Source organism: Lissotriton vulgaris, chromosome 4_1 (assembly GCF_964263255.1).
Source record: "Lissotriton vulgaris chromosome 4_1, aLisVul1.2, whole genome shotgun sequence".
Lineage (NCBI taxonomy): Eukaryota > Metazoa > Chordata > Amphibia > Caudata > Salamandridae > Lissotriton > Lissotriton vulgaris.
In genome coordinates this window covers 1,778,023,395-1,778,037,325 of record NC_141691.1, presented here as the reverse complement: position 1 = coordinate 1,778,037,325, position 13,931 = coordinate 1,778,023,395, and the positions used below count along the sequence as shown (strand labels likewise).

Sequence of the window (13,931 nt, the reverse complement as noted above, 5' to 3'; positions counted from 1 at the left end):
TTGCAGAAATGGCATGTAAAGTAACTCAACCAAACGCTACGAGAATGTATACACAACAGAATGATGCCATACTCAGACGTCAGACCTATTACATGGGGTACATGATTTATAAAATCACTACTGTGCCACTCTAATTGTAGACAGCTGTATTCAAATGCCAAAAACATGAAGTAGCATAAAAAAATTGTGAGAACACAATAGGACAGATTTACGAATTGTTAATGCAATGCAGCACAGCAACCACATTTGATTCACTACTAAGTTTGGCCTGATGCTGCTGTAATCCCCTGCCCTGATGCTTTAAAAGGCTGTCTTCCACGAAGCAATAGCTTAACAGAGGTGTGTGTGAGTATTCTAGCATTTGTACTAAAGCATACCCTTATAGTACACATTTATATAAATTCACTCACTGGATGTCTGGTGTGAACTTCAGCACACATACAATGCATGGGCTTTTTGAGAAATGAAAACATGTTTCTTTGATATCACCTGCTTGAAGGAGTCTATGCCCAAACTGGCAATAATACTAGATGGAACTTTGCCTCAAAAACTATGAGGGTTGGCACTGCAACACAGAAGTAAGGTGCAGCAGGTCCAGTGGCACCGGGACCCAGAGCCCTGAGATGCACATTAAACCTTGATAGTTACTGTATTTTACTACCCCAAAACAAGCCAAAGTGTTCATTTTCCATCCTTGCACCAGGGGCCATGGCATCCTTGCTTCACTACGGGCAGCAATCAGGCCTTTAATGCAAAGTGACGCAAAGCAGCAAAAAACACCTTTTGCACTGAAAAAGGGCACTTTCCCAGCACAAACACTGGACATTGAATAACAGTGCATTGCTTGGGCTGCTTTGCTTAACTTTACATCACTTTGCAATAGTGCAAAGTATTAGTACATCTGGGGCCCCATTATAGAAATGGTGCGCCTTTTCTGTTTGCGCCACTGTGCACCTTTAAGCAGGTGCTCCAGGAGCAGACAGGAAAAGTTTGCTCTTCACGTAGAGTGCACTGCCTTTGGGGCAGGCGTGAACTTGCGCTGCCCCAGAGCAGCACATTCAAGAGAAATATGGAGCAGCTGTTTAAAAGCTGCTCTGTGATTCTCTGTGCAGGCGGCAACCCACCTGCACTTTAAAGAGGGATTTGGGATCCCCATACAGGCAGGTACAGTGAGTCACTGCACGCGCCTGTGAGGAGGTGTCTATGAGGTTCATAGGACTCTCTTCCCCCCTTCCAGAGGGCTCCTATCAAGGGGTTGCACTAACAGTGTGCCACCATTTAAGTAGCACACTGTCAGTGCACCACCTGACAGCTACTTTGTCTCTTCTCCTGCATCTATAATGCGGCACAGGTACAGAGGCAAAAGGATTCCCTAATTTGCATGGGGTCATGCCCCCATGCATAAGAGGGGAAGAAATCTTGAGAATGTGCTGGCGCAATATGTGTGCCTGCACTTTCAGTATTACAGAAGGGGACCCACAAGTGTCTGCAGCCCCTTCTGTAATACCAATGTGCCCCGGGGGCACGCAGAGCAGGCACACATGCCCTTGCACCCCTGGGGCACGTTCTGTAATACAGATGTAGGGCCAATAATTTTGCAGAAAAAGATGGGATCCTCTGAGGTTCCCAAGTAGCACTACTAAAGTGTTGCTCACATAATGTACACAAGCATAAATTACATGTGTGTCATGTACCTGCAGTGTTGAAGATGTTTTTTGTGCCCTGTTTACCGCTCAACACAAGAAGTGGGAAATAATGCATGCAAACCATATTTGCACTATACGCCAAACTAACTTCTACTTCATTGTCCCCATTTTCTGCTCACTTTTAACACTAGCCCAATGCTGGTGGCATTCTTTGTTATAGTCTGACTTGACACCGTGGAAGTCGCAGGGCAATTGTGTGAGTATCACCAAGAGAGGGGCTTTGGCTGCACCCATTTTTGGAGCCAGGATTACGTATATTGATTGGGCAGAAGTTGAGAGATTCCACTAAAAAGTGCTTGCCCTCCACACAACTGTGATCATTTTTTATTTTTTTATTTAGCTGCCTTAGGTGAAACTTTCTGGGGCACATACATGACAATATAATGTTATTAACGTGTCTTTAATAACTGGATGATTTATGTTTTTCTCTGGCAACAGCGTGTATCAGATAATCTCAGTCATGGATTTTAGGTCTGGTTTGACAGTCTTACTGTCACCTGACCTATTAACCTATCTTCCACGCAAATACATACCCATTCCATTGACACCTAGTTGTAATGCCACACATTACCTTACAACATACTTTTAAAGTCAGACCTTGTGTCATTGCCTGACTCCTAGTTCTTCCTAACAAAGCTGCAAATGAAAGAAAGAAACATCCAATCAAGGATTTGCCACTTAAAAGGGAAATTTGTGTAACAGCTACCCTCTGAAATAAGCCACTATAAAGAGGGTGATCAGATGAAGTAAGATGAACTCAGTAAAGAGTGTTTCTTCGCACGAATGGTATGTGGAAATATCGGTACTAGATATTGCACCTGGGTGCTGTGATGCGACTTCCAGTTGTGTGATGAGCTTCCCGAAAATAAACAAATGGATTAAAGCAGCAATGTGCCTAAACAGATGAAATGATCGTGCTCAGGTAGTGCACTCCGAAAGCTTTCACGGGAACCATCAACATCCGGCGAAGGATTATTTTGTTTAAGAATACAGCGCTGGCCGGACATATATCCCCTTGCAGGCCCGACATATGTTTTTTGCACGTGGCATATCTGAATAACATCCGAGTCACTAATAATAAAAGTTCCTAGAACGCTTTGTCCTTTCCGCGTGGCCCCTGGTGGTGAGGGTCAGTCACCTCGCCTTCACTGAGCAGCGGCATACACATGGCTCTCCCTCACACTTTAAGGATGTGAGGCTCCCATGAAATCTGCAAAGTTTCATGTAAATTGCATCGCGGCACGTGTGTATGAAAGGTGTGTATGTTAAAACATGCTTATGCTGTTTGTATATAGCATCGTTTCCATCCTCTGCAGTGCTTTCGCTTTGATTAACGCCTGCACTCTTCTTGAACCTTATTCACCGATCTCCATCACAACCTGCTCCAGATGTTATCCGACGTATTAACATTGTTGAGAAAGAAGATAGTTGTTTAAAACATTCATTTCCTTTTCATTCGTAAAAGATTTCCTATTTCGGAAGAGGCCAGCTGTGCTGCTAGCATTCTTCAAAGGTCACCAAGCGGTATTTATTTTAGCTGCCACTCATGCAACAGTGCATAGAAAGAATGAACGGACACTGTCTTTCCCAGTAAAATTAGAAACGTAAAAAATAAAATATAGCTCTAATAAATGTGAATTCTATGTAATAGTATGGCCTATTGGGTGACAAATGCAGATGGAGAGTAAATAATAGAGGGAAACGTCAAACACGAAGTACAGTCAAGTAGAAGATTTCAGAACACAATTAAAATAAACAATCAAGCCATAATTTTAAACAATATAATGCAAATATGCAATTGAGCATTTTGAAAGTCTAATACGCATGCAATACTATTTTTTGTTAAATTGCACATAATATATACATTCACTTATAAATTGTAAACGGAACCTGACCTTTGAACCATATCTGACTTGAAAGCGTCATAACTGCGGACATAACATGTCATTGTTTTGACTTATCCTGATGATCAGCTTGTAATGGAGAGTCTTTCTGCCAAACAGAGACCCTAGGTATGATTCACAAAGAAGTTGTAAATCTGCACTTGTACACATACTCCTACGCAGTGACGTGAAGTTAAGTTTTTGGGAATTCACAAAACATCCTGGTGGTGTGTCAGATTGTCCTCTTCCATGTCATGCTACCTGGGAAGTCATTTGGATGTTAGGCCTCACATAGGCTGATAGTCCCAACGGTGTGGAACGTCAATAACATTATATTGTCAACGGTCTGGAACAGTGAGTGTATACAGTATAATTCTTCAATGTGGGAAGACAGCACCTATTGCCAATTTCGGAGAATTTTTTGTCTCCATGGGAAACATATTTGTAATCTACACGCCCAAGAAGTTTGGAGGTATCTAATTATCCTTCCTACTTTTGAAAGAGATTTACTCCAGCCTTAACCATTTCAAATCTCAGATAATTTCCAAGTGCGAAATGGTTGGTGTGGAGAGTATGAATGTTCGCAAACTGATGTTTGTGGTCGTTCACAAACACTAAAGGCTCACCACGGTTCCTAATGACCACTACCCACCCATTGCAGGGTTGCTCCCCTGTAATTGTACACTGTTATGGGGTAAAATGACATGGCAGTGAATGTAATTGTGACTGCTATATATTCATGAGTGAATCCCAACCAGGTGTAAATCTAGCTAACTTTGGACATGAGGATAGGGTTACGGTCACCAAGGGCTTTTTCATTTACCATTGGAACTGCACAAGATAATGAAACACAAAATATAACTTTTCTATTTGAAACCAGTTAATTCTAAAATTAGATGAATTGAAATGGCATCCAGCTGCCTGAGGTTAAAGTTTCAGGGGAACACAGATGACACTTGTTTGGATTGCTAAAATGTGTGTTTTTTTGATACATTGATAGAGTGAAAACCACTTTTGAAAGAAACTGAGTTTTTTAAGAGTGTGGGATTTAGATTGAGGGTGTGAAAAAAGGAGAGAAAGTTCTGTGGTTTTGAAAAATGAAAATAAATAGAGAGAGCTAAATGCCAGCCTTAGGGGATGCTATATGTACTGTGTTGTGTCTCAATGAAGATATCCTCAATAAGTCAACGAGAGAGTAGTGTTGTGTTAAATATTGAAATAATGTAACTAGCAACTTTGCAAATTAGGATCCGAATTTACTAAAGAAAATAATGCAAAGAAGCACAGACAGTAAAGTTGCTGCACTGTGTGTACAGGAAAGAGCAGAATAGTTCCATATCTACCATGATGTGGCACGGCTCTCCTCTCCCCCTGCGACGGTGCACTTGTGGCTGCCATGCACCTATTGCAACTGCCTTTACGCCATCGTGGAAGGGTGTCATGGTCAGCATAGTTTTTGTGCATAAAGGGGATCTTTTCCTGTACAAAAACTATGCTTCAATGTATTTCCCTCTTTGCATGAGTGCTGCATAATGCTGTGTGCTTCATAGTGCAGCACACATGCAAAGAGCGAAAAAGAGGAAAAATGATAAGATTTCTCCTCTTCACACCTGCCTCAAGGATGAACAGAATTTTGGTGCAAACCCAAGTCCACAATTCTTTGTAGATTGGGATGTACGTCAAAACTCATGGATGGTACCATAGGAACGCCCATGTGCCACCCATGGAATGCCCCCTTAATGCAAAGTAACGCAAGACAGTGAATTGTGCAGCTTTGAAATACTTTTGGTTAAAATCCAATGCAAATCAGTGTTTTGCTTTGGATTGCAAATACCACCATTACTCTTTCCATCGGGTTTGCATTAGAAAAGTAACCCAAACCTGATGCCAACTGCTTGTAAATCTGGGTCCATATCTTTCAGAACTCTAAAGTTTGTGAATTGAAAAGTTTGCAGATTATAGTAAAATTGACAGCTTCATTCATTCCCTGCAGTAGGATACCATCACCAGTAAGATTCAAGGGCAAATAAGAGCACTGAATAGACTGCTGCCACTTAAGGCAAGTCATCTGATCCCTGCTCACTTAATGTACTATTGGGCAAAATGTAAAGGGTCAACCCTTGCCCAAACAAAGACCCTGTTTGCAACATTAGAGACTGGCCACCCCTGCATCAAGCTGTTTCCTGCTGCCGAGACCACCCGACCCACCTAAAAGGAGTCTCCAGCTGTCCCATGGCAAGGACTGTGCCTTACTGCTGCATGGCCAAATCATCCCACCCCCAGAACTCACTAACACTCTTGGCTCTCCACACCTTGTATCCGCATGGAGAGGGTTCGCTGCAGATCCTCACGGATGTCCTGGTGCTGGATGCCTCATCCAAGGGATATCTTCCACCAAAATGTTGAGCCTTCACTGGGGACAGATGCCTTGTATTTGGGTGAAGTTGGGAAATGTTTCCAGTATTCACCAATGCTGCTGCCCTGTTTCACACAACTATGGGGTGAGGTATTCATTTCATGCTCATCAAGCTTATATAAAATCACCTATTCCATAATCATGATCAAATTGTGTTCTGTAAGTTAATGAACACATATTTATTACAGCCTCATTATTTCTAACACTATGAGAGTATACAATCCTCTGTAAAATAAAACATTAATTAGCGGTCCAGGAATAAAATATGTCCATTATCAGGCATTCAGATTTTTTTAGGTGGCCCTTGAATATGTATAGGTTTTCCTGAAAAAAATATAGGCAACCCAGCCATATTTGCAAACCACTAAAGAAATAACAGTCTTTCTACTAGCTCCATGAAACGAGAAGCCCATGTCCCAGGTTTCCATGGGTAAGGGATAAAATCTGCACAGATAAACGGAACTGTAATTGTCTGGGAAACTATGTTCCAATAGACTGTGGGCAACTTTCATCATCATTATTAGGTAATGTCTGATTTACTTCTGTCCTATCCTTCTCCTACACATATTCATAGTTTTTTCTCCTCCTCTCTCTATCCTTATCCTACCACCAACGTACACCAGCAAAGGGGAAAACGACCGAGATGTTTGCCATTAACCCCATACCTTGTATTCTCAGAGGCGGGGAGCCCACATAACAATTCCTGTCTGTATTGTATGTATACAAAGTATTATAAATAAATAATAACAAAAAATATATATGAAGGGTTACTGAGGCCAAATAAAATAAATAATTAATCAACAGATTATTGGGTCTATGATGGAGGTGAAGAGATTGATGCCCAGCTTCGTAGTGTCCAGCCCTCACCAGCAGGAATTACACAATGCCTTGTGTAGACCTTCCATCTCTCACTGTGCCACTGTGGATTTAAAGGGCACGGTGATAAGTGCAGCCCTGCCCATTATCTTGGTCTATTGGGTCAGTAAAAAAAACACAAATCACTTTCTGCTAAGTCCATCAAATATAGAAGAATGTTTTACAGGCTTCCCAGCCAAAAATCACAAGAAAACCTGGTTGGTCGTGCAAATGGGTTGAGCCACATCTGTTAATTTCCAATAATTAAACATTACGGGCCGATTATGATGCGGCCCGTAAAAGCTCCGACAATCTGCCCCTCGGTTTACTTTCCGACCGCCGCATTACAATGCTGGTGGTGAGAAATTAAACTGTCCGGTCATTCAGGCTTGCTTTCAGCGGGCTCAAGGAGCCCTTCCGCCAGTCGGAAGCGGCTCATAATCCCAAAGGGTGGTTGGTCCCAGGTTCCGAGACGGTGTAGAGTGGACTCAAGTCCACCCGACATCGTAATTAGCGCCTTAATCTTTATTCCATAATTACTGTGAAGTAGTTTAAGCAAAATTAGGTTTTCTTACTTTCTTACTTTGGATGAGCGATGACCTTTGAACTCTACAAAATTAAAAAGTGACTCAAACTTGTAGAGTTCGCTGGACAATGATTAGTCCCCTTCTACCGAAGTGTTATTCATTACGTAGCTTTCTATTGTAATGATCCAGAGAAAAGATAAGGTAAAAAAAATAAGCAATTATAAAGTCACAATGTGGCACAAAAACAGACATATTCGACTGAATATAGTGAGTATGACATTGATCGAACCTTAGGTAAACAGTTTTGTAGGAGTAAGAAACTGCCCTGGCGGGATATGTTTACCAGGGCCGGACTGGGAACCGAAACCGGCCCTGGCAAAGTGCTCGGCCGGCCCCCCCTGGGGGGGGGGGTGGAGGGGGGATTGGGGGTGCGACCGCACTCATTGCTAGGGCCGGTTTTCGGCCGATTTTGTTACAGGGCCGTTTATGCTGCAAAAAACGGCCCTGTAACAAAAACGGCCCCCACCCATGCGGCCGACCGGGGTATTGCCCGGTGCCCGCAACGGCCAGTCCGGGCCTGATGTTTACTGGTGTAATGGGCTCTACTACAAGCAAAGGAAATAATTCCCCTGACCTCCAGCTGCATACATGAAAGACTGCTGAAACTGGGGTACAGTGGGCCACCCATACCTCTCTGCCCCGAGCCACTGTACCTGCGGCACCGCTGACAGCTTCAGCCCTGGATATGCTCCTTTTCACAGCTTCTTCATTTATAACCTCAACAAATAAGGAGAACTTGCACTTGGGGAAGTGTGCACCAAAGTACAGAACAGGCTTTAAAGATACACAAAGGCAAAGTAAGCCCAATGCTTGAAAGAAAATGTTCTAAAAAAGCAAATCCTGCTCTAAAGCATGTTTCCACATTTTAAACATTATCCAGCCAGTACATTCTCACAGCAGTAAATGAAAGGGCAAAGCTCAGGGCCTCTCACGGTTTTTAGTAGAGGAAACATATGGTAACAAAGCACTTGTATTTATTTAGGTCTGGAGCTAATCAAGACATTTTATTTTTACATACTAATTGAGGCTTTCAGTGACCCTCTGCATCCATTGGTCTGTTGTGTTCTCATTTTTTTCCGCCCACTGGAGAATACAGCATGGGCAATGGGTCAGCTCATTTCATTCATTGGCTAACTTCACTGTGAGTGACAGCATTCTGTTATTTTGCAAGGAACACATGTGAACACAAATGGTCTCGGTCCTGAATATTGAGTAGGGAATATTGTTATACCTTAATATCGTAGCCATAACACTGAGGACAAAAAAAGTGACTGGTAAGTATATATAGATTGTCTATACCTAACTCTGCATGTATGTACCTTGGTAATATGTATCTTCAAGGTATGTTGATAAGGAGTTAAGAATAATCAATCTAAACATTCCTGTAGCACTTACATTTTAATATTTTATTCACAATATTTTGTTAAAAATATTAGGATAGTAACAATATTCTCAACTAGATATTTCAGACTACAACCCACACCAAGCAGTTCGTTCAGTGCCAGAGTCAACTATGGCAATGTGTGCTTTTTGAGACAAAAATAATGTTTGCTTGTAGCTAATGTTTTTATTTGCATTGGTTAGTCAACTCCCCCCCACCCCCAACCCCTCCCAACTATTAAGCTTTACAAAAACGATTGCAACAAACAAGCTTTGACAAATCCAACACCAGGCCTACCGCTTTGCCAATGCTTGTTTAAAATATGCCAACAATTCAGAATTGTGCACAAAAGCGGTGCCCCTCCAGCATATCTGACACATTTCGCTCAATGTAAAGTGCTTTAATAAAAACGCCATATAAATAGCATATTTATAATAATACTTCATAACCTATTATGAGGGATAGAGCAATACATTACTCTGGTAATGCATTATACGGAAATGTATTTATTCACCGGAACCAACATTAAAAAAAAATATTTATGAATGAAACAAACTCAACCATCTATTGGAAATAGGAGTGTTATATTGGAGATTAGCTATGAACACCGAGGCCTAGCCCTATATTTCCATGAATTTTAAATAGCACCCAGCATTTTAGGATGTGATGCATACTAAAAGAATTGATCATTTGTTGCAGGATTTAGGAAGGCCACGAGCAGGCAGGGAGTCCTGATGCAGCGAGAGATCAAGCATGAATGCTGTTTCTTTTTGAAAATGAAGGGCAGCAGATTTCCCCTGAAGACTCCTGCGCATACCAGGTCTGCATTTAAGTGTTGGAGAACATTGCAAACAGCATGGAGATGCAAATGTGGAGAAGAACACGTACAGTAGGTGAGCCAAGTGTTAAAGACTGTCTTTGATGCTTAAAGTAAATCCTGGGTGACTCTTAAAAGCCAGGGCCTCTTGAAGTATCTTTGCGAAAGATAAAGCTCTTTGATTGGCCAGAAAGTACTACCCTATCAATGCTCTCTAATCATTCTGTCGGGAAATGATAATCACACGGGCACTTAAAAGATACCATGCATAAGGCATCAGTCTCAAGAAACCTTCATTCACATAAGACATTTAGAGGAGACTTCTCATTTCAGTGTATGTCAGATAATTTTCCTGAAACTTTAAGAAGAAGATTATCCCACGACAAAAGGGCAGGAGCTGATTTTAAATGGACTCTCTCAGATAAGTGAGCAAAGAAAACACGAAAAAAGAAAATCGCACATCTGAAGTGAATGAACAGGATAAAGGGATTCTGGGAGACAGGAAATAAATACATCTAAAATAATTTGCCTTCATCGGAGCAAGAGGAATGGATTTAGGTTAGGTTTCTAAAAGTTTGGAAGTTGATCTCAGAAAGAATAGAAAAGACGGTGCATTCAGATCAGATATTGCGTGGGCTTTGCAGTTCAGGAGATTTAACTGCTGTGGCGCTATGAGGAATGTGACAGGGAATTTTTACAGTTGAAGGAGAAATGTCACCGTATTTTGATAAGAGAGATGAACTTTTTTTCCCTTGTTCCCTTGTGCCATTATCAAGGCGAAGTGAGCAGAATGCATCATTTATAACCCGGAGCTCCACCAATATCTCCTGGCGAGACGCTTGTTTTAATGCACACAAGGACCTTTCTCTCCTCGAGACTGAAGCCCTCTGTGAGGCTCAGCCTTCTCTTTCAGCCATGAAAGGGAGTTGACACTCACGCGGGCCAAAGTTTCCAGGCAACCGCGCAATGGGTGGCAAAAAGGCCACTCTTGCACCCTCCAGGTCAGCCTCTGTTCTGAAGTACAGAGGGAGCCCATGAACAGAGTGTGTCCCTTTGATCACAGATACAGCCCTGCCTGGGAGGGAAAGAACACCAAGGTAGACTGCAGATCTTGCAATGAAAAGGCCATCTGTCAGATTATAGGGCTTTTGTTGTTAAGAGATACTCTTCGATAAGCAGAGGTTGCAAATAGCATCACTTAGATCCCACCACATAGAGTGTCAGCGCCGATGGGCTGGCCAGAACGCCTGACTATAGCAAAGGGCTTTCGCTTTTTAATGGCTGAATCCATTTGAGAGGAAAATCAAAATCCAAATGCTACATTTTATAAACGCTGAAGATATGTATTCATTGTCAATTATATTAAGGTTAATGCTCATAGTGGTGAATAATGTAGGTAGTGGTTCTCAGGATATGATGCCTTACTAGAGGAACACTCAGGTTAGAGAGGGTTGTCAGCATGGACATGGCAAGGCAACAATGGAAAAGTGTGTCCGTGCCGCGGCGTGGGTAAGCACAACACGCAATAAGAGCACTGTTGTCCGGCAATGAGATGGTTCTCATGACGTAGCTCCTTCTCGTCCATATGGGATTAACCCATTCCATGCTCATGATGAGCTGAGCTTGCCATGCAGTACAGTGCTCCTGTGCTCATGACGAGCTGAGCTCGTCATGACCACACCCGTTTTTATTGCTGTCCAGCACAGCAGAGGGATATCTCAAGCAGCGATGTGGTTAAAACTGGAGTGGTTTGGGAGAGCAGAACATCTCTTCAGTCTGCACATTGTAATTTTATTATTCTCATCCAGCCATTCGTAGATGGCAAGCTCCAGCGAAGGGCCAGTGGGAGGAACTTCCATTCATTGGGGGAGGCCCACAGCCAACGGGAATTTTACCTGGAACCAGGTCTCTTTCCCCAAGGAAACAGAGAATGATCTAAATTATGTTTCTCCTCCATTGTAAGCTGATTGATAGATTGTTTGCTGCAGCTTAATATGACAAAAACAAAGATGAGTGATTCTAAAGTATTGGACTTGGTCCTCTCTGGTTTTGCTAAATTTGTTTTTATGGCCTTAGGATTCTGCACACTTTACCATGGCTAAGGTGCTTGTGCTCACTCCTTTAAACATGGTAAAATTGGCACATTTAATTTACATTGAATTTACTTGTAAGTCCCTAGTAAAGTGGCACTACATGCACCAGGGCCTGTAAATTAAATCCTACTGGTGGGCCTGCAACACTTAAGTATCCTTTATTCATGCCTAAGGCCTGCCATTGCAACAAGTGTATAGTCTTAAACTGAACTTTCGACCTGGCAAGATAAACCTCTTGCCTTATCTAAACCTCCATTTTTTATACAAACAAGTCACCCCTAGGGTAGGCCCTACACCCCTAGATGGCAGAGTGCAGTGTAATAGAAACGTTGGACATGTAGTTTCATGTTTTTCATGTCCTGGTAGTGAAAAATTCCTTTATTCATTTTTCACTACTGTAATGCCTACCTCTCTAACAGGAGAACATTGGGTCCCCGTATTATATTTAGTAAGTGCTAACTTTCAATTGGGAGCAGATGGGAATATCGAGTTTGGTGTCTAAGGAATTGGAATTTAAAACCCTACTTAATGGTAAAGCAAGATTTTGAAGTCATTATTCTGAAAACCATTTGGTGCCTGGTTCACATGATTAGGTGCAGCTGGAAGTTTGTTTTTGTGTATTGTTCCCATACAGTAAGATAATGGGGAATAGGTGTTGGCAGGATGACTCAGCTCTGATTTGATGGGGGGTGGAGGGAGGGAGGAGCTGTCACCTACCACACTTGCAATTCTAATTGTAATTGCATTGATATAGTGCTTACGACCCCGGACGAGGTGTCAAAGCGCTTTTTGGCGAGTAGCATGCTACTCCGGAACGTATAAAGAATTAGTCGTGAATTAGTATAGTGAAAATATGAAAGTAATTTGAGCAGTGGATATGTTAGTCAGTAATTTGGATTGAGACGGTTAGTGGAGGGATAGAAGAGGGAAAAAGATTTGCATTTATATAGTACTCGCTACCCTTGATGTGGTGTTGAAGGGCTTTTTCAGCCAATAGCACGCTACTTCGGAACCCATAAAGATTAGTGGTGAATTATTATAGTGAAAGTATGAAAGTGATTTGAGTGGTGGATATATTAGTCAGTTATTTGGATTGAGAAAGGTTTGCATTTATGTAGCGCTTGCTGCTCCTGATGGGGTGATGAAGTGCTTTTTTGGCGAGTAGCACACTATTCAGGAAGTTGACATTTTTTTGACCTCACCATTTGGTGCATGCAGTCTGTATCCTTGTTCACATGATTAGGTGTAGCTGGCAGTTTGTCTTTGTGTATTGCTCCCAGACAGTGAGACAATGGGGAATAGGTGTTGGCAGGATGGCGTATCTCTGACTTGATAGGGGGGCCGAGCTGTCACCTACCACACTTGCGCATCACAAAGACTCTGCCTAAGCACACTCAATTAGGGCTTGTCAGACAAGCTGGGGCCAGGGCAGGGAGGCAGGGATTTCCAAGCACCAAGGTTAGAAATGAGGCTCTCTAGTTGGCTGTGGCATGCTCCCTGTCCAAGTAGAGACCCTTTCTTCTAGTCAGGGAAGAGGATTATGCACCCAAGATAACCCCTCCTCACCACCAGGTAGCTTGGCACAAGCAGTTAGGCTTATCTCAGAAGCAATGTGTAAAGCCTTTGTACATAAAACACACAGTAACACAGTGAAAACACTTCAAATGGACACAAGAGCTGTTTAGAAAAATGAACACTTTATCTAAACCAAGCAAGACCAAATTGACAAACTTCCAACATAGAGAACTCAAGACATCATCTTTTTAAAGGTTTAAGAAATTCTGTCTGTGGAACTCTATGGATGCGGCGATTTTAGCACAAAGTATCTTTGATGAATCAAAATCCAAGATGAAAAACAGCCTCAAAGGAGAGAAGCATCAGAAAACACAGGGATGCATCAATTCTTGAGTCCCAAGGGAATAGAGGCATAAGTTCTGCTATATGCAGGAGAAGTGTTGCATCGATTCCTAATTTTGAGCAGAAGTGATGCATCAAAATCTGATGCATTGGAAATTTGGTACACAGGTGCAATGTGTGGAAAATCCAGATATGCTGGGTCAATGCTTCCAGCGGTGAACAGCCCCTGCGTTGATCCTTCGGCTGCAGCGCAGCGCAGCAATAGTTTTTCAGCCACACAGCCGCCCCTGCGTTGGAGTCGGAGTGGGTGTATAGGGCATCAGAGACACTGTGCTC

General features: G+C 42.4%; 1 protein-coding gene across 1 annotated transcript in view; it reads right to left on the bottom strand.

Moving 5' to 3' along the window:
* ZFPM2 (zinc finger protein, FOG family member 2) overlaps positions 1-13,931 on the bottom strand; it is a 604,418-nt gene that overhangs the window by 305,351 nt on the left and 285,136 nt on the right. The gene's annotated exons all lie outside the window — the stretch shown is intronic.